We start from the raw sequence: 23,874 nt of genomic DNA on the forward strand, positions 1-23,874 counted from the left end.
AAATTGACCGTAGGTGTGAATGTAAGTGTGATTGTGTGTCTGTATATGTAGCCCTGTGACAGACTGGTGACCTGTCCAGGGTGTCCCCTGTCTTCACCGAGTCAGCTGGGATACACTCCAGCACCCCCCATGACCCTAGTGAGGATAAAGCGGTGGATAGAGAATCATCAGAAAGAATCACTTTCTGATTTGAAGATCCTGAGTTCAGATCAGAACTGATGCTCCGTGGTCACAGCAGTGATGACGTCATCGTGTTCATCGTCCAATCCCTGCTCAGCCTGTGTGGGCGGGGCCATCACCATGGAGACGGGAAGGTCATTTCCTGCAGTCAGAGAAGATCAGAAAGAAAATAATTTATCAACACATGAAGAGTTCAGTTAGAGACAGCTGTCAATCATCAGAGGATTGATTGATTGATTGATTGATTGATTGACTGATCAGTACCTGTAACTCTGTGTCGATACAAAGACACCATGAGGCCAGTAGAGATGAAGTATGGACAGAACACCACCAGGTGGAAGAGTAGCCTGAAGACAAGATGGAGGGAGGAGGAGACAGGGGGCGGGGCTGAAGAAGTGGGAGGGGTTGAGGAAGGGGGCGGAGTTGAAGATTGGATCGTGATTGAGAAAGTGGGAGGGGCTGAAGAAGTGGGCGTGGCTGTGGTTGCAAGTTCATCTGGAGAGAGAAGAGAACCTGGTCAGGTGACTCTTTCTGCTCATTTCATGTTTATTTTCAGTCATTCTGTGTCTCTTAGTTGTTTTGCATCTTTAAGGTTGTTGTGTGTTGCTGTGTTAGTTGTGTTTCTTTGTGTTGGTTCTGCAGCATTGGATTTCTGTATGATTATGTACATTTACTTTATTTATTATTTTTGGTGTTTTTTTATGTTGTGTCTTGAATCTTATTTCACAGACTATTTGAATTATTTGATAGTTATTTTTTTGTTTTTCCTTATTGCCATGCTCAGTGTCCCAGATGGTTCTGGTTCCTTTTTGTTTCTGGTACGACCTTTCTGATCATGACACCAGGAGTGAGAGCGCCGGTCAGAGTTGTTGTGCGGAGCTGAAATTAAAGCCGACAGAAAACTGTCCTGCCATTGTGGTAAAGTTCTAGCACAGAAGACAGCAAAATAAAGGAACAGCAAACATTATAGAACTGTAACCTGCCTGACCCACAGCCCTGGAGAGGTGAGCCGACAACTTTTAAGGCTTACATTTGTGTGTCTTTGTGTGAGATGTGTGTCTTTATGTTAGTTGTATGTCATTGTGTTCCTTGTGTGTCTGTGCTGATGCAGGTCTCACTAGAAGAATCCTCACCTCTGACAAACAGCCAGCTGGATGGAGACTCTCCATGACTGCTGGTCTTACACCTGTAGATTCCTTCATCTGACCTGGAAACATGGAGGATGGTCATGTGACCTGAATAGTTGGTCCCAATGAGGACGTCGTCTTTATAGAAATCAGATGGGAGGCTGGTGGAAGACCGTGAATGACAGCTCAGCGTCACGTTGTCTCCCTTCACTACGGGGAGGACAGGACTCACAAGGATCACCGCTTTATCTGGATATTAAAGCAGCACAGTGTCAAGAACCTGGATATCACTTCACAAATTATCAAAACAGATAGATTTACCTGGATATCACCCAACAAAAGTCTCAAAAATCTGGATATAAATGAACAAAAATGTAAAAAACCTGGATATTAATAAAGAAAAGTCCCCAAAACCTGGATATTAACCAATAAAGTATCAAAAACCCTGGATATTAATCAAAAAAAGGTCTGAAAAACCTGAATATTCACAAATGAAAGTGAGGACCTGGATGAACAGATTCCTAATGATCCTACCTTGCATGGTGAGGTTGAGCGAGTTGCTTCGCCGTTTGGTCAGAGACTCACACCAGTAGTAGCCGCTGTCGGTCTGCTTGGCGGTCTTCAGGATGCAGCCCGATGCCGTGACCGACCCCCACGGATGTCCACAGCTGGAGATGGTGCTGACTAATGCCGTGGACCTGTAGACCGTCCATCCGTGGAAGGTGCTGTTTGGGCCACAATGCAAATCCACAAACTGGTACTCGAACATCTGAGACGACCCCGGAGTAACCGTGAGGGACGCCGATTCATACCCATCTGGGGACAGACAGACTTTCAGTCAGTGGGCTGGAAGGTGTTCACGTCCTCCAACCACTGATTCAGACGATGAAGACATCAGAAAAGTAAAGAACACAGAGTCCATTTCAGAGCCTCTGCTGCAGCTTATGAGAAATACGTCCTGGACAGTTCCACAACAGTGTCAACAACTTAAATATGAAAGCACAAAGTGGTTTAAAACCTGATGTTAATATGAAAACATCAAACACCTGAATATTAACAGACAAAAATATCAAACACCTGAATATTACTGGACAAAAGTGTCAAAAACCTGATCGTTAGCAAACAACACTTTAAAAGTCTGGATATTAATCAACAAAAGTCTCAAAAACTTGAATATTTACGGACAAAAGTGTCAAAACCTCGATATTAACCAACAAAGTCGTAAAAACTTGAAAACTAATGTAAAACACAATCAAAAAACTACATACTACTGTACAGAAGTACCAAACACCTGGACACTAATCAGATAAGTATGAAAATCCTAGATATTAATGAACAAAAGTCTCAAAAACCTGGATTTTGACGAGCAAAAGTCTCAAAAACCTGGATATTAACGGACAAAAGATTCAAAAACGTGAATATTAACCAACAAAATCTCAAAAACCTGGATATCAATGAACAAAAGTCTCCTAAACCTGGATATTAGCAGGTTAAAATGCCATAAACAGTGAACTGACCTTCTACCAGCAGCCAGCTCAGTGGAGACTCTCCATGTCCTTGGATGCTGCATTTGTAGACGCCTTCGTCTTCCTTGGAAACATGGTGGATAGTCATGTGACCTGCAGGTCCAGATCCGATCAAAGCACCGTCTTTAAAGAACTGAGCCTTTAGACTGGAGGTTCCCTTCGTCCTACAGCCCAGAATGACGTTTCCTCCCTCCTTCACTGGCAGGGCAGGACTTTGCAGGATCACTGGTTTCTCTGTACAAACAACCACAACATGACCACCGTTACAGCAGAAGCAAAGCCAGTTCTGCATCCTGTCAGTCAGTCTCAGTCATGCTACAAACCAGAGATTCTCTTACTGGAACCGGATCCTTTGGGGCGGCATGGCTGAGTGGGTAGAGTGGCTGTCTTGTAACCGGAGGGTTACTGGTTCAATCCCTAGCCTGGAGAGCTCAAGGTGTACCTGAGCAAGACACCAACCCCCTAACTGCTCCTGATGGGTCGTGGTTAGTGTCTTGCATGGCAGCTTCCACCATCAGTGCGTGAATGGTTGAATGTGATGTTTAGTGTAAAGTGCTTTGGGTATCGTTTCAGATATAGTATAAGCGCTAGGGCTGCACGATTAATTGACATCGCATCGACATTGAGGTTTTAACTACTGCGGTAACCTAACCTCACGAGGGTGAGGTTTTCATTTGAGTGACAGACCTATTCGCCAATCAAAAACATTGAGTCTCGTGATCCTCCTGGCCACTGGCCAATCAGAAATGGCAACAGGAAGCAAGTGCGTATGCACTGCACTACCGCAGCTAGCTTTAGCCAGTAGCTAACAACAAATCCGCATGTGTACTTTGCGATGCCGTGAGGAGCAAAAAGTTTTCATTGTGACACATTAACGGCGTAAAAATGGCTGAAGGAACGTCTTCAGTAACAGAACAGGGTGCGGAGCAGTTGGTATCTAAAAAGAACTATTTCAGTTGTTTGGACTTACTTTGGGTTTGAGAAAAACGATGTGGAGCAAAAGCGAGCCAAATGCAAAATATGTCGTCGTGCCATAGCCAGATCCAGAGGAAACACGTCGAATTTGTACCAACACTTGAGGAATCACCACCGACAGCAGTATGATGCAATGTTTTGGACACAGGCTCCACTTGGCTATTGGTGAGATTATTTTTTTCCCTTAGTCTTGTGTGTGTGTGTGTGTGTGTGTGTGTGTGTGTGTGTGTGTGTGTGTGTGTGTGTGTGTGTGTGTGTGCCGCGAACAGCGGAGCTTCTACAGCTGATCGCTGCTGCTTGGGACACACGTCTCAATTCTGATCACAGATGTAGTAAAATGACTGCCGAGACACACATGTTTTGCACACACTGTTGCTCAGTGAATTCTGGCTGGTACAACCTTGTACAACCGTGTAGCGCAAACGCGGAAATGCCCGGCAGCCGCCGACCATGCGAGTTTCGCGTTGCGGTGACAGACTGGCTTGGCTCCGTGCCAAATCAAATTTTCAAAATCATCTGGTGGGCCAGATATTATTCCTGATGGGCCAGTTTTGGCCCGCGGGCCGCCAGTTGCCAACCGCTGCTGTAGATTATTTGTGTATTGTTTTTATGTGTCAGCTTGTCTTTTTTCAATCATAATTTGCAGTTTTATGCATTTGAAAGTAGAAAATCAAAAAAATCGCAAATCGAACTGCAATCGCAATTTTGGTCAGAAAAATCGCAATTAGGTTTTTTTCCAAAATCGTGCAGCCCTAATAAGCGCTATATAAATACAGACCATTTACCATATAAAATGTGACTGTCCAACAACTTTAACTCGCCCTGACAGTCACGTGTGTCACATTGAACATGAAGCCAAATCTGCAGTTTGATTGGTCATCAGGAAACAGGAAGTCCTGCAGGGTGGCATAGATGGATGAATCTCACCGGTGATGGTGATGTTGACGCCATCGCTGCTGTCTCCATTTTCAGATTCACACCAGTAAACTCCAGTGTTAGACGCCTTCAATGTGTTCATGTGACAGATGGAGGACATCTGGCTGCCCCAGACTCCACCACACTGGGACAACTCCAACCTGTCAACACATCAATGGACAAGTGTCAAAAAAAATAAATAAATTAAAAAAAAAAAAAAAAAAAAATATATATATATATATATATATATATATACATACACACACACACACACACATATATACAGACAAGATACATAATCCCTCCAGAGGGCTCTTGGTCTACCCCGGGGTCTCCTCCCAGGTGGACGTGTTCAGATCTTCTCCCCCTATCTCTAAGGCTGAGCCCGGGCACCCTACAGAGGAAGCTCCTTTCAGACGCTTGTATCCATGATCTCAATCTTTGGGTCACTACCCAGAGCTCATGACCATAGGTGAGGGTTGGAACATAGATGGACGGTAAACTGAGATCTTCTCCTTGAGGCTCAGCTCCCTCTTCACCACGACGGTTCAGTTCAACGCCTTCATTACTGCTGACGCTGCATCAATCCTCCTGTCCATCTCTAGCTCCATTTTCCATCACTGGTAAACAAGATCTTGAGATAGTTGAACTCCTTCACTTGGGGAAGCAATTCCCCCCCAACCCAGAGGGAACAATCTACTGGTTTCCATCAAAGAACCATGACCTCAGACTTGGAGGTTCTGATCCACATCCCCACCACTTCACACTCGGCTGCAAACCTCTCCAGTGCTGCTGAAGGTCTGAGGAACCAACAGAACCACATCATCTGAAAAAAGAAGAGATATGATCCTGAGGTCCCCAAACCAGACACTCTCCCCACCTCGGCTGGACCTTGAGATCCATGAAGACCACAAACAGGATCACAGACAAGGGACAGCCCTGGAGGAGTCCAACACCCACTGGAAACGTGTCTGACTTTGTCCTGAGTATGTGGACACAGCTCTCAATTTGATTCTACAGGGACCGAATGGTTCGTATCAGAGAGCCTGATACCCCATACTCCCTCAGTACCCCCACAGAGGTCCTCAGGGGACAGAGTCGTAGACCTTCTCCAGATCCACAAACCACATGTAGACTGGCAGGTCCAACTCCCATGAACCCGTCAGCAGCTCCTCAAGAGTAAAGATCTGATCCACTGTTCCACGACCAGGATGGAATCCACGTTGCTCCAGCTAAAAGTCCTTCTCCATAGACTCCCTGAACTCCTCCCACACCTGAGTTTTTGCTTTCAAAACTTCCGCAGCTGCCGCCCTTTTGGTCAACCAGTAACTGTCAGCTGCTTTAGGAGACCCCCGAGCCTGCCAGGCCTTAAAAGTCTCATTTTTCAGCCTTACAGCTCCCTCACCTCTGGTGTTCATCAGTGGGTTTTTGGGTGGCCGCTGAGAAAGGCACCATTGACCTTCTGGCCACAGCTCCTAACAGCTGATTCTGCAATGGAGGCTTTGAACATGGACCACTCAGACTCCATGTCATCAACCTTCCCCACAATGGAGGAGAAACTCTTCTGGAGGTGGGAGTTTAACCAGACGTTCCCAGTTCACCCTCACTACAGGTTTGGGTTTACCAGGTCTGTCCAGCAGTCTTCCATCAGATCCAACTTACCACCAAGTGGAGATCAGTTGACAGCTCTGCTCCTCTCATTACCCGAGTGTCTAAAAGATACAGCTGCAGGTCTGATGATACGACTATGAAGTCCATCATGGACTTTTGATCTAAGGTGTTCTGGTACCAGGTACTGTTATGAGAACCTTCTAATCCAACATTATGTTTATGTCCAGTCTATGACTAGAACAGAAGTCCAATAACTAAACACCACTAAGGATCAGATCAGGCCGTTCCTCCCAAGCACCTCCTCCAGGTTTCTCCATTGTTGCCCACGTGAGCTTTGAATTCACTCAGGAGAACTATGGAGTCCCCAGGTGGTACCCCTTCCAGGAACCACCCAGAGACTCGAAGAAGACCGAGGAGAGAGTCCAATCCCTTTCTGGTCCCTCTTTTCAAAAAGGGGGACCAGAGAGTGAGTTCCAGAATCCTTGCTGTGCGTGGAGGTGAGCCCAACTATATCTAGCCGGTATCGCTCCACCTCCATCAGCTCAGGTTCCTTCCCCGCCAGTGAGGTGACTTTCCACGTCCCCAGAGCTAATCTACCCCACCAGGGGGCGGTACGCCTCGACGCCCGCTCCCGCCTACTGCCTGGTTGGAATAGCGCCCGACCCCAATTTCCTACTCGGTGGGTGGTGGGCCCACTGGGCGGTGACCCTGTGTTACCTTTTCAGGATGTGCCCGACCGAGCCCCACGGGGCCAAAGGGCTCGGCCACCATGTGCTCGCTGACGAGTTCCCCCCTCCACAGACCTGGCTCCAGGGAGAGGCCCTGGTTTCCCTGGTCCAAGTGGGGTAGTGGCTTGCCTTTTGTGTGCCGTCATCAGGGTTTTCTGAATCGCTCTTTGCCTGGTCCTCCCCTCAGACCAGTTTGCCCTGGGAGACCCTACCAGGGGCTATTGCCCCAGACAACATCGCTCCCAGGATCACAGGGACACTCAAACCCCTCCACTGCAATAAGGTGGCGATACATCAGGGGGACTCTAGATATTGACACATAAAAATGTCATGAATCTGGATGTAAAAGCGCCAGAGATGTAGATATGAGCACAAAGCAGTGTTTCCACCTTCATCTTTCACGACCACATTGACTTAAAAAACCTGCCAAAATCCTCGAAGGAACCTTGAGTCCAACAGATCAGTTCACATCAAAGCTGAGAGCTTCAGGTTGATCCATCGGTCACCACATGGAATGAATCCGAAAGCAGACCACGTTCTACAGTCCTGAAGAACACTAAACTGACAGATCATCGAAGGGAACCGGACCCCAGAACCATCAGAAGTCGTTTTCTGTTGAACTCACCCGTTGGTGGTGTATCTCCTAACCGTCCAGTTCCTGGAGCCGAACTGCTCACAGCTCAGAGAGAACTTCTCGTACTCGAAGAACTGACTCCGGCTGGGTTCCACCACCATGGAGGCTGAGGAACACACACATTAGGGTCTAGCATCCTAACACCGGAAAACATCTGCTACAATTTCTCATAGTTCTACAACGAATGTTCAGAGAAGCTCTCAAGAATGTTCTCATTTCCAGTCCTCTTAAGGTAACTTAACGTTCTAATGTCAACATTCAGAGAGCGTTGCCAGGAGCATTGATGATGTTCTGTTGTAAAGAAGGAGGAATGTTCTCAAAGCAGCAACCAAAAAACAAAGGTGGAACATTCTGCCTGCAATGTTCTGAGAATGTTGTTGAGGAACATATTATAGTATGGAATAAGATTACTGTCAAAAGTATTCATCCACAATTCTAACCATTCGTATTCGTAATGTTAAACATTTGTATGTTAATAAAAAATTTGTACACAAAATTCTGCTGTCATATGCATGAGTTTGATAAATTAAGGGTTAGGATTGTTTTTACGAGTATGAACCTAAAAGTTGTGAGTGCAACTCTAATTTCTACGACTACGAAGTCTTCCCTGTGAGGACGAATTCAAGTTTATGGGTACGAGTAGAAAAATACTGGAATGACGTCACATAGGTCACAGGGGAAGGTAATCGAACACCGATTGCTCCAAACGCGCATGCGCCATTTATAAAGAGTAGACGCCGGGTGGACCCGGTGGACCTACCGGGGCAGGTGACGCCTCACAGGTCAAGTAAATAACACATCCAACTTCTTGTAATTTATTTATTTCATGAAACTGTACTGTTTTAATTGATATACAGTTTATGGACGAAAGACGGTACTGCTTAGCTTGCACGCTAACGAGCCGGGCCGGTGACACATTAGCCTTCTAATGCAAGGAGGCTAATGAGGAGGCTAAGGAGGCTTAATAACAAAACAAACATAATTTGAGATTATGAATCGTGGCAATTGGCATATGAATCAGCCCATTGTACAGCCTAAATTGCTGTAAATTAAGTCCAGTTTCAGTTCTTTGCAAACTCAGACACGTGCATTAGTTTAGTTTACAATGAATCTGGCGGAGTTCGGTAAAGTTGGAAAGATATTCACAGATTCGGACTTCCGGCATCAATAACTCATGAGATATATGTTGTCAAAACATGAACGATGCCTCTTTCAAATCGTTGTAAGGTAGACAATGTGCTACAAGGCCAATTTTATCAAAAGTCGCTGTATTTCAAGCTACAGAAATAACATTGGCGTCTATGAGCAGCCAGCGGTGCGACGAGTGAACAGGGACCGTCTGCAAATAGCAAAACCGCTGCAACAGCGAAAAGAGACACTACACATTTATTCAATAACTTTACTCTTGTACCCTGTAGAGCCACTAAAATCACTGGAGCCATGAATGGGCTGCGGCTGGTCATACTACAACTCTTTGTTTGGTGCTAAATGAAAAATTGAATTTTAAGGATTTTTTATGATTATTTTATGAGTATTAAAATTCAGTAACTTCACTCTTACACACTGTACAGTCACCAAAATCACTGGAGCCATCAATTGTCTCCTGCTGGTCATACTACAACTCTTTGTTTGGTGCTAAATTAAAAATCTGAATTTTAAGGAATTTTTATGTTTTGTATGATTATTTTATGAGTATTAAAATGGCACTTTTCTTGATGTATGTGGTATATTTTATATAACACACAGGGAAAATGGCATAAGGGCATAATGTACTTGTTTGTCCAAACACATAATTCTGTATAGTAATGGAATTTACCATCCTTACCAAAGAGAGTATCAGATAACACCAATATACCAAACAAACTGTTTAGACTGTCACCTCAAGTACTGATGATTGAGAAGAAAGACGATAAGACACTTTATTGCAAAGTTTCAGTGTCAATTGATTCATTTATACCATAATGTTAAATTGAGAGTAATATTTTTCTAGTTAAGGACTGTACAGACAATACTTGGAGGTAATAAACCTGACGGTCTGACCAGCACAGGTCACAGCAAGTACACTATGCCCTTATGCCATTTTCCCTGTGTGTTATATAAAATATACCACATACATGAAGAAAAGTGCCATTTTAATACTCATAAAATAATCATACAAAACATAAAAATTCCTTAAAATTCAGATTTTTGATTTAGCGCCAAAGCAAGAGTTGTAGTATGACCAGCAAGAGCCCATTCATGGCTCCAGTGATTTTGGTGGCTCTACAGTGAAGTTATTGAATATATGTGCAGCGTCTCTTTTCGCTGTTGCAGCGGTTTTGCTATTTGCAGACGGTCCCTGTTCACTCGTTGCACCGCCGGCTGCTCATAGACGCCAATGTTATTTCTGTAGCTTGAAATACAGCGACTTTTGATAAAATTGGCCTTGTTGCACATTGTCTACCTTACAACGATTTGAAAGAGGCATCGTTCATGTTTTGACAACATATATCTCATGAGTTATTGATGCCGGAAGTCCGAATCTGTGAATATCTTTCCAACTTTACCGAACTCCGCCAGATTCATTGTAAACTAAACTAATGCACGTGTCTGAGTTTGCAAAGAACTGAAACTGGACTTAATTTACAGCAATTTAGGCTGTACAATGGGCTGATTCATACGCCAATTGCCACGATCCATAATCTCAAATTATGTTTGTTTTGTTATTAAGCCTCCTTAGCCTCCTCATTAGCCTCCTTGCATTAGAAGGCTAATGTGTCACCGGCCCGGCTCGTTAGCGTGCAAGCTAAGCAGTACCGTCTTTCGTCCATAAACTGTATATCAATTAAAACAGTACAGTTTCATGAAATAAATAAATTACAAGAAGTTGGATGTGTTATTTACTTGACCTGTGAGGCGTCACCTGCCCCGGTAGGTCCACCGGGTCCACCCGGCGTCTACTCTTTATAAATGGCGCATGCGCGTTTGGAGCAATCGGTGTTCGATTACCTTCCCCTGTGACCTATGTGACGTCATTCCAGTATTTTTCTACTCGTACCCATAAACTTGAATTCGTCCTCACAGGGAAGACTTCGTAGTCGTAGAAATTAGAGTTGCACTCACAACTTTTAGGTTCATACTCGTAAAAACAATCCTAACCCTTAATTTATCAAACTCATGCATATGACAGCAGAATTTTGTGTACAAGTTTTTTATTAACATACAAATGTTTAACATTACGAATACGAATGGTTAGAATTGTGGATGAATACTTTTGACAGTAATCTTATTCCATATTATAGAAGGTTCTTCAATAAAACATTCTCACAATGTTCCCTGATAACAAAGGAGGAACATTCTCAAAACAACATTCAAAAAACGTTTTCCAGATGTTCTTGAGGCCTCAGATGGCTAAATGTTTTTATACGTTCTTAATAAAATGTTCCTGTAATGTGATGGATTAATGGTGGAACATTCTGGCTCTAACGTTCTGAGGATGTTGTTGGGGATGTTCTTCAGGGAACACATTATAATAGCTATGAAATGTTCCTACACCATTCCATGATAACTAAAAGAGAATGTTCTCAACACAACATTCAGAAAATGTTTTCTAGATGTTACTAAGGCCTCAGGTAATTTTAATAAAATGTTCCTGTAACGTCATATATCAACAGAGGTGGAACATTCTGACTAACATTCTGAGGCTGTTTTGGGGAGGTTGTGGAGGGAACACAGCATCCATAAAACGTTCCCACATTATACAATGTTCCATGATAAAGAAAGTACGTTCTCAGTTCAACATACAGCTTTGAGAACAGTAGAGCACAATGTTCAAACAAACTTTTTCAAAACATTTTCAGATATCCTGCCTTTAAGAATAACATTGTGAAAGAAAATGTCTCGCTGAAGACATTAGTAGAACTTTGCAGAACTTTCTCAGAACGTTTCTGGAAGAGAACTCTAGCAGCTGGTTTGTGGGCTGATGAGGTTCTAAACAAACATCTGTAGGCCACGACTGAAATGTTCTGTTTGGTTTGTGCAGTAGTTTGAGTTCTTCGTCAAACACAAGAATAAATATCTGGATTTTAATGCACAGAAGTGCCAAAAAACAAAAAACATTGATAAAAGTACTAAAAATGTGGATATTAGTGCAATAAGTTGCAAATGACTGCACAAAAGTGTTAAAAACTTGGATATGAATGTACAAAATGTCTTGATATTAATAAGCAAACTGGTTGAAACTTTGTATAATAATGTGTCAGTAAACTGGGTCATAATGAAGACAAACATCTCTGACATTAAAACGCTTCCTTCACATCTCCAACGTCGCCTCAACCATTTGACCAACAACCACATAATGCTGCCTCTCTGGAGGAGACGTTGGGACTGTTTGGTGAACGGCGTCTGGTGAACTGTGTCTGGTGAACCGCGTTTGGTTAATCTTACCATTACTGGACGTCCGACAGCATCTCATCATCACTGAAACACAATCAGACGACACCAAAGTCCAATTTAAATCCACCATGTGTTGCTTTGACCTGCAGCCTGTTGTTCCTGAGTGAATTATTAACTGATTACTTACAAAGGAGGAGCAGAAGCATCGTCGAGTTTCACTGACCGCCTGAAAACATCCTGTTAAAAAAACCACAAGGACCAAGGAGGTGTTAGTGCAGCGAGCTGAGCATGTAGAAAACCTGGATGTTAACTCAGAAAAAGGTCAAAAAACTTAAAATATAACACAAAACTGTCAAAAGCCTGAATATCAATGCACTAAAGTGTCAAAAACCAGTAAATTAAAGGAAAAAAGTATCAAAAACCTGAAGTTTTACACATAAAAAGATAAAAAAAAATAGGTTATTGACGCACAGAAGTATCAAAAATCTGTAAATTAAAAGACAAAACTGTCAAAAATTTCAAGTTTTTCTGAAAAATGTGTTAAAACTCAGGAAGTTAAAGCATAAAAATGTATGTAAAAAAATCCATGGATTAAACTCAAAACTGTAAAAAAAATGAATGTGAATGCACTAATGTCAAAAATATGTAGATTAAGACTTGTGGTTGGCAGCTGCATGGAGTAGTCACAATTAGGGAGAGCTCCGGGTGATTTTCCACTTCCTTCACTCCTACACCACTCAATTTTACAACCAACCAGCTGCTGACTTCAAAACTTCTTTCAAAGGAAACCAAATCTGAACTAGTTCAGACCGCTGTGGAAGATTTAGGACTCACTTCAGAGGGCCTCAACCAGTCAGTCGGTGAGTTAGAAAGCCTGTGCAGTGGGCTAAGTGAAAATAACTCTAAGTTTAGGGCCAAAGTCACTGACCTGGAGGGTTGCAGCCGGCAGCAAAACCTACATCTCCTGGGCCTCACCGAATCTACAGAAATCTACTGAATTCTTCTCCAACCCACTATGTGAGTTATTCGGGAGAGAGATGCCCCCGTCACCACCAGAGATGGACAGAAGCTCACCGCTCATTAGCAGCCAGACCGGTCCTGGGTCAGAGACCGGTCCCTGGTCAGAGACCTGCCCCTGGTCAGAGACCGGCCCCGTCATTCTCTGCCTGCACCACTACCAGACCATAGACCTGCTGGTCCAGGAGGCCCAGTAGAGAGGGAAACTGGACTGCCGTGGCCGGCAGATCCGTGTCGTAGAGGTTTGCAGCCCTGAAGTCTGACACCTGTGAGCGCAGTATAAGGAAGCTATGTCAGAGCTGTACAACCGAGGACTCAGACCCTCTCTACTGTGCCCTGCATGGCTCTGGATCACGCTCCTTAACAGGGATAAGAAGTGGCTGTGCTCACCTGATGAAGCCTGGAGTTACATCAAGGGATTACGTGCCGCATCTCATCAAGCCTAAATAACTGTCTGGTCCTTACCGTTGACTGTTCTTATTACAGTTGTTGATGTTTTCAGCCTCTGGCTAGCATCATTCAGGTGAGGAGGACCGGCTCACTGCTTCATTTAATGGACTCACAGCTACCTGAGCTGTGGTCCTGAGAGTACATCCCGTCTATAATCCAGTAAACAGTAAACTAACCGATTCATGAGAGGAGAAGGGGACACTGTTGACTTGCTCTTTGCTGGTTTCAATCTATTTTGACTTGTAAGTCACACTTTAATATTTATTTTACAGCGTGCTCTGCTAAGCCGTCAACAAACTCTTCTTTTGCTGGTTTTTGTTCCACGTAGTTGTGTTACACCAATGTTCCATGGTGTTTTAGGAGTGTGTACGTCCATAACAACAATGGAGCTGCAGATAGAGTTTAGTAGAACAGGAAGATTGTTCACTAGTGAATGATGGATGCTGTGAAGAGCTTTCTGCTGTGTTCACTGGCAGCTGTCCTGTTGTGGGGATGGGGATGGTTCTGCAGGGCCGGATCAGAGGCCTACACAGACCCCCATGTTATTTACTGTATGTTCTCTCCTCTTAACCAACATCTGGAGCTTCAGTGTCATCTTTGTTTACAGACCTGCACATCTACCCAGGGACGATGGCTTGTCCCTTAAACCTTACGAGCTGGAATGTCAAAGGCCTAACCCATCCTGTTAAAAGAAGGAGCGTGCTCTCACACATAAAGCAATATAAATCTGCCATTACTTTTTTTTACGACCTGTCCAGGGTGTCCCCTGCCTTCACCCGAGTCAGCTGGGATAGACTCCAGCACCCCCCATGACCCTAGTGAGGATAAAGCGGTGTATAGAGAATGGATGGATGGATGGATGGATGGATGGATGGATGGATGGATGGATGGATGGATTACTTTTTTACATGAAACACACATCCGTAGTTCTGATAATTCACGCCTCTTGTCGCAGCACTTTCATTCTACTTTTCAGACCAAGTCCAGGGGGTCTCAATTCTTATCGACCAAAACGTTCCCTTTGAGCATCACAGAGCTGCTTCAGATACAAACGGTTGCTATGTCATTGTCTCAGGGAAGCTATGTAACTCTTTAGTAGTCCTAGCTAATGTGTGTGCCCCTAATGCAGATAATGGGGGATTTTTAATGCAGTTCTTCTTTTCCAGAGCTGTGCTCAGATTTTAACTGCTGGTTGGATCCGGTGTTAGACCGCTCCTCTCCTAAACCTGACACAATGTGTAGATCTGCCGCTTTTATTCAGGATTTTCTATCCAACTCTGGTGTTTCTGATGTGTGGCACTGCCTAAACCCACAGAACAGAGAGTACTCCTTCTTCTCTCATGTCCACCACACCTTTTTGAGGATTGACTACTTCCTGGTTGATAACCAGCTGCTCTTGTCCGTTAACTCCTGTGACTGTCAGACTATAGTGATATCAGATCATGCCTCTGTAACACTATCTCTCTGACTCTTCCTGGCATCCCTCCAGTGAGAAAACACTGGACATTTAACTCGACTCTACTGTCAGACAGTGGTTTTGTCAAATAATCTTTTTCTTTAAACCAGCTCCTCATCTGAAACCTCCAACTTGGTAGTCTGGGACGCCATGAAAGCTTCCCCCAGAGGACAAATCAGTTCTTACTCTGTAAATGTGAGAAAAAAAATGCTAATAAAAAAGACAGGAACTTGCCAATCAGATCAGAGAAACGAACCTGCAATATGTTCAAAACAGAAACCCAGAACTTTATTAAAAAGAAAACATGTAGAGCTACAAACTAAATTTGACTTTCTCTCGACGCATCAGATCGAAAGTAAGAGTCTATTTTACATTCATAGTGACAAATCTGGCAAGATGTTGGCCAGTCAACTTAGAGGATTTAAAGCCAAACAGCTGATTACAAAAGTCAAAACAAAGGATAGCAATCTTACTTTTGATCATTTGAAAATTACTACTTTCAGCGATTTCTACTGTCGTCTCTATACTTCTGAATATCCATCTGAAAATATCTCAGTGAAAAACTTCCTAAATCATTCAAACATCCCCAAGATCTCAAAAGGATGAAACTCGACGATCCCATATCCAAAGAGGAAGTCACAGCAGCAGGAAGTCCCCCAGACCAGATGGATTTCCTTCAGAATCTTTAAAAATATTCTCCACATTGCTTGTACCCAAATTATCTTCAGTTCTATCTGACTCATTTAAGCAAGGTAATCTCCCAGCATCATTCAGGGAAGCCTGTATCACTCTTATTTTGAAGAAAAATAAAGAGCCAGCAGAATGCTCCACCGAGAGGCCAATCGCTCTACTCAATGTTGATGTCAAAAGTTCTGGCCAAACTTTTGGCCCATTAATCACATCAGAAGGTCAAACTGGTTTTGTTAAAGACTGCCACTCTTAGTTTAACACGTGTTGTCTATGTGATATCATATATTCACCTTCAGATCCAGATCCAGAGTGCATTCTCTCTCTGGATGCAGAGAAGGCCTTTGATTGGGTGGAATGGGGGTACTTATTTTAAGTCTCAGAATAATGTGACTTTGGACCAAACTTTATTACGTAGATAAAACTGTTATAGCAGCACCCTTCAATCCTCACAAACTCCCAGCAGTCTAACTCTGTCATGGTCCCACTTCAGTCCCTCTGTCTGCTGTCCTCTCCTTCTCTATCTCTCTCCCAATCGCTCGCCCTCTGGCTGCTGGCTGATTACTTATTGTCTTCAGCTGCAGTTAATCAGTGAACTCCACTCACCTGCTCCCTCCTCTGCCATAAAAGCCCTCTGCCCCCCCTCAGTTGTTGCTGGAGCATTGTTGGACTTACCCACATGCTGCGCAACAAACCCACTCCCTTCTGGACCTTGTCAGCCTTGGACTTTTCAGCCCCCCCCCACCCCCCACCCCCTCCCCCTCCTGGACTTCATTGTGCTTCAGTGGTTTTTGGACTCACCCCAGCCTGTCTGCTCTCCTGGGAGACAACTCCCCAGTGTGTGAGTACCTCTCAGCCGACCGTAGTTCCTGCTCCCGTACAGAGCAGCGTTCAGGAGTATTCGTTAGTCGTAGCATTCCTTGAACCTCGGGGTTATAGTAAATTGGTTGTTTTATAGTGCCTAAGTGTTGCCTACTGAGAGTAGAGATTGTTTGGGGTGACTTTGTAGTAGTTTTAGTTTCCAGCCACTAGTAGTTGCTGTGAGTATTTGGAACCGAGTGTTCAGTTCAGTTTCCTGTTGTTGTAGCCATCTTGGTTTGTAGTTTTTTGTTTTTTTTTTAAATCCCTGTGAATAAAACCCCCTTCTCCATCACACCTGTTGCCTGTCTTGTGTCTACGCTTGGGTTCCCCAACCACTACTCCTCATAACAAACTCTTTCAGTCTGGAAAGGGGAACACATCAAAGTGTCCTCTGAGCCCTCTGCTTTGTGATCAGCCATAGAGCCACCAGCTGTAAGGACGTCAGAAGAATGGAGTTGAACACAAAGTCTCTCTCTATGCAGACGATCTTTTACTTTTTGTGTCAAACCCTAAAAGCTCACTACTCCAAATACTCACCCAGTTTGGCCAATTCTCTGGATATAAGCTAAAGTTCCATAACAGTGAACTTTTCCCTGTGAATGAAGGAGCGCTTACATTAGAACGCAGTAACCATTCTTTTATGATTGCAAAAAACAGTTTACCTACCTCAGCATTACAGTTACAAGAAAACATAAGTGAACTCTAAAGAATATTTTGACACCCTGTTAACCATGTGGGACAGTGCAGTGGTCACCCTTATCTACAACTTTGGTAGGTCACATTCATTCAAAATGAATGTCCTCCTCAAATTTCTAGATCGGTTTCAAACTATACCTACTTTTTTCCTAAAACCTTCTCTAACTCTCTGGACTTGGTCATATTGTCTTATAGTTGGAAGGGGAAACGCCCTGAATTATGTAAAGCCCAGGTTCAAAAATCTAAAAATAACGGAGGCATGGTGCTGCCTAATGTCCATTTTTATTACTGGGTGGCAAATGTATGTTGTCTCACATTCTGGTACTACTTTCACAACCAGCCTGAGTGTCAGAGATGGGTGGCGATGGAGTTGAACCCTGTAGGAACATCAGCTTGGATGTTCCTCCCCTCAAACAAACCGGTGGATAACCCAGTGGTCTAAGAGTGTGGCCCAGCTCAGGAAATGTTTTGGTCTGTGGTTTCTCTCTCCTGAGTCCTATCCTGTCCAGTCATCTTTTTCAGCCCTGTCTATTTGATTCTACACTTCAAGATTGGCACAAAAGGGACATCAAATGTTTTGAGGACCTTTTTATAGACAACAGCTTTGGCTCATTTGTACAACTCTCTAAAAAGTTTGGCCTGCCAAACACCCACTTTTTTAGATGCCTACCAGTCAGACTCAGCTACCAAACTTCCTGGGGCTCCTGACCTGAATGCCGTGGACGCCCTTCTGAATCTGCACCTTTTACGAAAAGTTTAGTGTCCGTTATATACGACAGACTGGTCAATATTAACTATTTAAAATACACATACAAATGACACAAACAAGGAACAGCAAGAAGATAAATCTTGTAAACGCTGTCCCCTGTGTTTCATTAAAAAAAAAAAAACGAATAACAATAAGCAACCTTTCAAACCCCACTCCTCACCAGGTCAACACAAGTGAGGCAAACATAGTCACAAACAAAATACATATATTTATATGTCTTACTTATTGGGAGTTTCACATTCCAAAATCATCATTTTCTCTATATTCTGACATTATTTTATCTTTAAACATTTTTTTGAATTTGTAGACACTTGCACAGCTTTTAAGTTCATTTCTCAAAGAGTTCCAAACTTCAACTCCATAAATGGACACACACATTCGTTTCTGTACTGTCCTCCAAGACGCAGTCTGAAAATTATATTTTCTTCTGTGATATCCATCCTGAGAAACAAAATTAAATACATTTTGGATGGAAGCAGGCAACATTTTTTGTTTTGCTTTCCACATCACAAGTAAAATTTTTAAGTCAACTAAATCTTTAAATTTAAGTTGTCTCGAGGCAATGAACAAACTGTTAGTGTGCTCTCTGTAGCTCTTTTCATTAATTATCCGAATTGCTCTTTTTTGCAGACAAACCAGGGGCTCAATAGTGACATTGCATGTATTTCCAAAAACCTCAGCACAATAACTGAAGTATGGAAGAATCATTGAGCTGTACAGCATTTGCAGAGAGTTACAATCAAAAATGTCTTTGACTTTGTTTAAAATACCGATACTCTGGCTAATTTTCTTTTTTATGTCGTCTACGTGAGCTTTCCAATTGAGTTTTTCATCTAAAATAACACCTAAGAATTTTGTTTCATTAACTCTTTTTACAACAGCATCATCAATAATTTTCCAGAGTCATCTTTACATAAATTTCCAAAAATCATAATTTGTTTTGTCCCAGTTTAACGCTAAGTTATTTTCATAAAGCCATTTGCTTACTGTGGACATTTCTTTTTCTATTCTTCCTATTAACTCCTGCAAATCATTTCCTGTGCAAAACAAACTAGTATCATCCGCAAATAACAGAAAATTTAACATTTTGGAGGTCTCACAAATATCACTGATATACAAAATAAAAAGCAAAGGCCCAAGAACCGACCCTTGTGGAACTCCATATAATACCTTCCTATGAACTGAATTTTCTCCTTTAAAATGTACATACTGTTGATGATTTGTGATGTAACTCTCAAGCCAATGATATGCGATGCCTCTAATGCCGTAGTTGAATAGTTTGGTTAAAAGTAATTTATGATTTATTGTATCAAATGCTTTGCGTAAGTCTATAAACACTCCTATTGTATACTCATATCTGTCAGTTGCAGCCGTAATATTTTCAATTAGTTCAATGAGAGCTTAACTTGTGGATCTTTGTGCTCTAAAGCCATATTGATTTTCACTAATTAGTTTATGTTTCTCTAAAAATAATGTTAGTTTCTGAGTGAACCATTTCTCAAGGATTTTTGAAAACTGAGAAAGCAGTGACACTGGTCTGTACTTGTTTAATTTATGTTTATCCCCACTTTTAAAAATGGGAATTACTTTTGCAACTTTCATTTGCTGTGGAAAGATACCGGTTTTTATAGACAAGTTGCAAATGAAAGTAAATGGTTTCAGAATGCAGTCAATGGTTCTTCTGATAATTGTCATATCAAGATCATTGCTGTCTGTGGAGGTTTTATTCTTGCTTTTCATTACAATAGCTAAAATTTCGTGTTCATTTATATCACCAAGAAAAACTGATTGCATTATTCTACTTCCCATTTCAAACATGTTATTATTGGTTGAAGTCATTGAGTTTGCAATAGTAGCTCCAATGTTAGTAAGAAATAAATTGAATTCATTTGCAATAGATTTGCTGTTATTCAGCAAAACATCCTTCTCAATGAAACAGTCTGGCAGCTGATTTTGCTTTGAATTTGGCCATATTGCTTTATTCAATACATTCCATGTTGCCCTCATGTTCCCATGATTTTCTCTGTTTTCTGTTGTGATAATCTTTCTCAGCTTTCCTTATAATAGTTGTTAATTTGTTTTTATATATTTTGTATTCTTTCTCACGATCAAGTGTCTGTTTTTTAATATAATTTTTATACAATCTATTTTTCTTTTGACATGCTCTTATGATTCCTGTTGTAATCCAAGGCTTTTTGTGTTTTCTGTTTTTAAGAAGTGTTAATGGACAGAGTTTATTATATAATGATAAATAGGTATTTAAAAATGACTCATAAGCTTGATTAAAACCCTTTAAGCTTCAGTGTACCGCCGGCGGTACACCTACTAATTTGCATAGGAATTTCAGGAATGTCCGAAGGCTGCAAACACGATTATACAAACACTATACGCCGATGGAAAGCTTAGATTCTCATGAATCCGCCGGTATAAACCACTTTCAGATGTGATTACCACAGCGGGTGAGAAAAACACTTTTGTCCGACACAAACGAATATCCATCCATCCGTTCTCTATACACGGCTTCAACGCACACAGCACGACTCACATTTCCGGGTTTATTATTATACACAAAAAAAAAGATTCCACAAAAAACGGCCATAATCCAACCTTTTACATCCAGACGACACAAGCCAGGAAACTATTTTATCCAAAACATGTCCTGAAGTCGGTATAAAATCCCCGAATCGGTCATTTTCAAGGAAATGCACCTCGTGATGCCCGTCCAATATTCCCTGTATTTTTCGTAATTTTTTTAATTTAAAAATAGAATATTAGCGATTTTTTTGTACTGAAAACGGCTGGAAATGACTGAAGCTTAAAGGGTTAACATCAGAAACATATACTTCAGCCCAGTCTTGCTTCAGAAGTTCACTTCTGAATTTATGGATAGATTTCTCTGATCTGACTCTGAAGTATGTGGTCTGATTTAGTCTCACATGTTTTATAGGCTGCAAATTACAGATGGTGAAAACAGGAAGGTGATCGCTGAGGTCATTTACTATCAGACCGCTTTGGACTATATTCTCTGTCTCATTAGTAATAATATCTATTAAAGTAGCAGATGCTCCCGAACATCTACTCGGATGTACAATTAATGAGTGAAGGGATGGCATAGATAGTGAGTCTAAGAAATCAGATGCAGCGCTGCTATTAAATGGGTTCCTAAAATTTATATTAAAATCCCCACCAATTAACAGAGTTCTGTTGTTTTTTTTGGCTATCTAATAGCTTTTCAAAATGCTCCTGAAAATCCTGCCCTTTTGAGTCATGTGCTCTGTAAATGCATGCAGCGATCACATTTCTGCTCTTCTGCATTTCAATTTCAACTGCAACACTTTCCATGATCCATCTATGGCTGCAGACATTGATTCAATAATTCTACAGTTCATATTGCTACCAACAAACAGCATGACTCCACCCCCAGCACCATTTCCAGGTCGATTTGTGGAGTACAAATCATACCCTTCTAGTACAAAATCTACTCCTCGGTCCTCACTAAGCCAAGTTTCAGAGACAGCTACCACTTCAAATCGATAATTAAGTGAGTTTAAACAATCTTTAATTTTATTGAAATTTGCATATTGGCTTCTGACATTAAAATGAGTTAAGGACACACCGTCTCCTGAATACCTATCAGAGCTGAATTCATCTGTAGTATAATATTTACAATTATGATTGATGTTGCTCAACAGGTGGCTCTGAGGATCCAGATCCATGTCAAAGTCATGCATTCTATGTTCTCCTGAGTCCCTTCCTATGTTAAATATTTCAGAATTTGTTCACAGCACTGTTCAGCCATTAACAACAAAATAAAGATACTCCCAACTGTAAGACAAGTAGTCAAACCCTTGGTGACCGTAAACCCCCCTTCCATCCCCTCACACCGTTCTCGGTTTCCCCACACCCCACCTCCCCCCTCCCATTCATAAAATAAAACCATACTCTTCATCGAGGGGGAATGTTGTCACTCTCCCATTTTTATAATACATTTTAGCTGTGTTCTGTAATAATGTCAACTGTAATCAGTCATTTCTCATGTTTACAAGCAGGCATGCAGTCATCTAGAGTCTTACCGGTGAAGTCTTAACAAAAATTATGGTATTAATGCACAAAAGTGTCAAAAACCTGTAAATTAGACGACAAAAGGATTGAAGACTTGAAGTTGTAGACATAAAACCATCAAAAATAAGCTATTACCACACACAAGTATCAAAAACATGTAAATTAAACTGTCAGAAACCTCAAGTTTGACTGAAAAACGAGTCTAAACTCAGGAAGTAAAAGCACAACGATGCCACCACACAACTATGTCAAAAAAACCCGTAAATTAGAACAAAGTGGTGAATGACAGCAGAAAGGTGTCAAAACCCAGGATCTGAAGAGACAGAAGAGTCAGAGTCCTGTCAGCTAATCCTGAGAAGAAGATAAAAGAGGAGGTTAAGGTTGAGATGAACTTACAGAGCAGGAGCTGAACCATCTTCAGGAGCTTCACTGACCGACTGCTGGCTGAAAACATCCTGTTAAAACCACGAGGAGGAAGGAGGCGTTAGCACAGCGAGCTGAGCACAAACAAGACTGCATCTGGCCCAACGCTCTACATTCATCTCTAGAAACACATCTCTGGACAAACACCTGTACAAGAGAAGTGGGAACAACCAGACGGAGCTCACTTCCTGTTTGGAAGGTCAACCTTTTACCACCTCATGTTGAAAGAACAGACGGAGAAGCTTCAGGAAACTGTTTCAGACAAAGAATCCGACTTCATGAGAAGATCTTGGATGGATTCTGTGATTGACCTGGAAATGGACAAAAACAAGTGTTTAAAATTGACATATTAATCAACAAAAGTGTCAAAAACTTGGATATTAACCAACATAAACGTCAAAGCTTTGATATTAACAAACAAAATCTCAAGAACCTGAATATTAATGAAAAAAGTCCCAAAAATCTGGATATTTATGAGCAAAAGTCTAAAAAACTTTGATATTAATCAAAAAAAATGTCAAAAAATCTGGACATGAATGAACAAAAGTCTAAAAAATCTGAATGTTAGTGATCAAAGTCTCAAAAACCTGAATATTTAAGAACAAAAGTCGAAAAAACCTGAATATTAGTGATCAAAGTCTTAAAAACCTGAATATTTACAAACAAAAGCGTCAAAAACCTGGACATGTATGAACAAAAGCATCAATATGTCATAAACCACGAGTGAACCCAAGCAGCAGGCACAGACAAGCAGGTGAAATTAAGAATGATTCAATAAATATAATTACATAATAAACAGAAGGCTTTCAATCCGGGAAGCAGGGGAAAAAATATAACGGGGAAACTAAACTGAACTAAACTAAGGGCGGACCTGACGGCCGAGGTAAAAGCTAAACATAAACTGAACTAACCGGGAAGGTGACTCACTGCATGTCCCAGGATTGGGAGGCGAGGTGGGGAGCGGAGCTGGGGGAGCCAGAGGTGGGGTGGTGGCGATGGTCGAGGGGCAGACAGTTCAGGAGCAGATGGAGGAGGGAAGACAGAGCCGGTCGTGTAATCCAGAGAAGGCTGAGTCCTGGTAGTGATGTGTGTATGGCGGTGAACGGCGAGAATCCAGCATGAGGCAACGATCCAGCGTCTGAGTCGTGGCAGAGCCAGGCTTTTATCAGCCGCTGATTGAGACTCGCACCGGCTGTGCAGGAAGTACAGCCGCTTGTCTTTGGCTTGACGAGCCAGAACACAGGAGTGGGAGGGGGTGTGACACAATAACCTGGATATTAATGAACAAAAGTCTCAAAACCCTGGCTTTTAACAAAAATGTCAAAATTATTGATATTAACAAAGTCTCAAAACCTGAACGTTAATGACCAAAGTCTCAAAAAC

General features: G+C 42.1%; 1 protein-coding gene across 1 annotated transcript in view; it reads right to left on the reverse strand.

Annotated features, from left to right (window-relative positions):
* Positions 1 to 22,667, reverse strand: part of LOC110969302 (Fc receptor-like protein 5) — a 38,696-nt gene extending 16,029 nt beyond the window's left edge. Inside the window, exon 1 of the mRNA XM_051944724.1 lies at positions 22,465 to 22,667. The gene's annotated coding sequence lies outside the window, so the exon portion shown is untranslated. The remainder of the gene's footprint in view (positions 1 to 22,464) is intronic.
* Positions 22,668 to 23,874: the final 1,207 nt, after the last annotated feature.

Source organism: Acanthochromis polyacanthus, chromosome 24 (genome assembly GCF_021347895.1).
Source record: "Acanthochromis polyacanthus isolate Apoly-LR-REF ecotype Palm Island chromosome 24, KAUST_Apoly_ChrSc, whole genome shotgun sequence".
NCBI classification, from domain to species: Eukaryota; Metazoa; Chordata; class Actinopteri; family Pomacentridae; genus Acanthochromis; species Acanthochromis polyacanthus.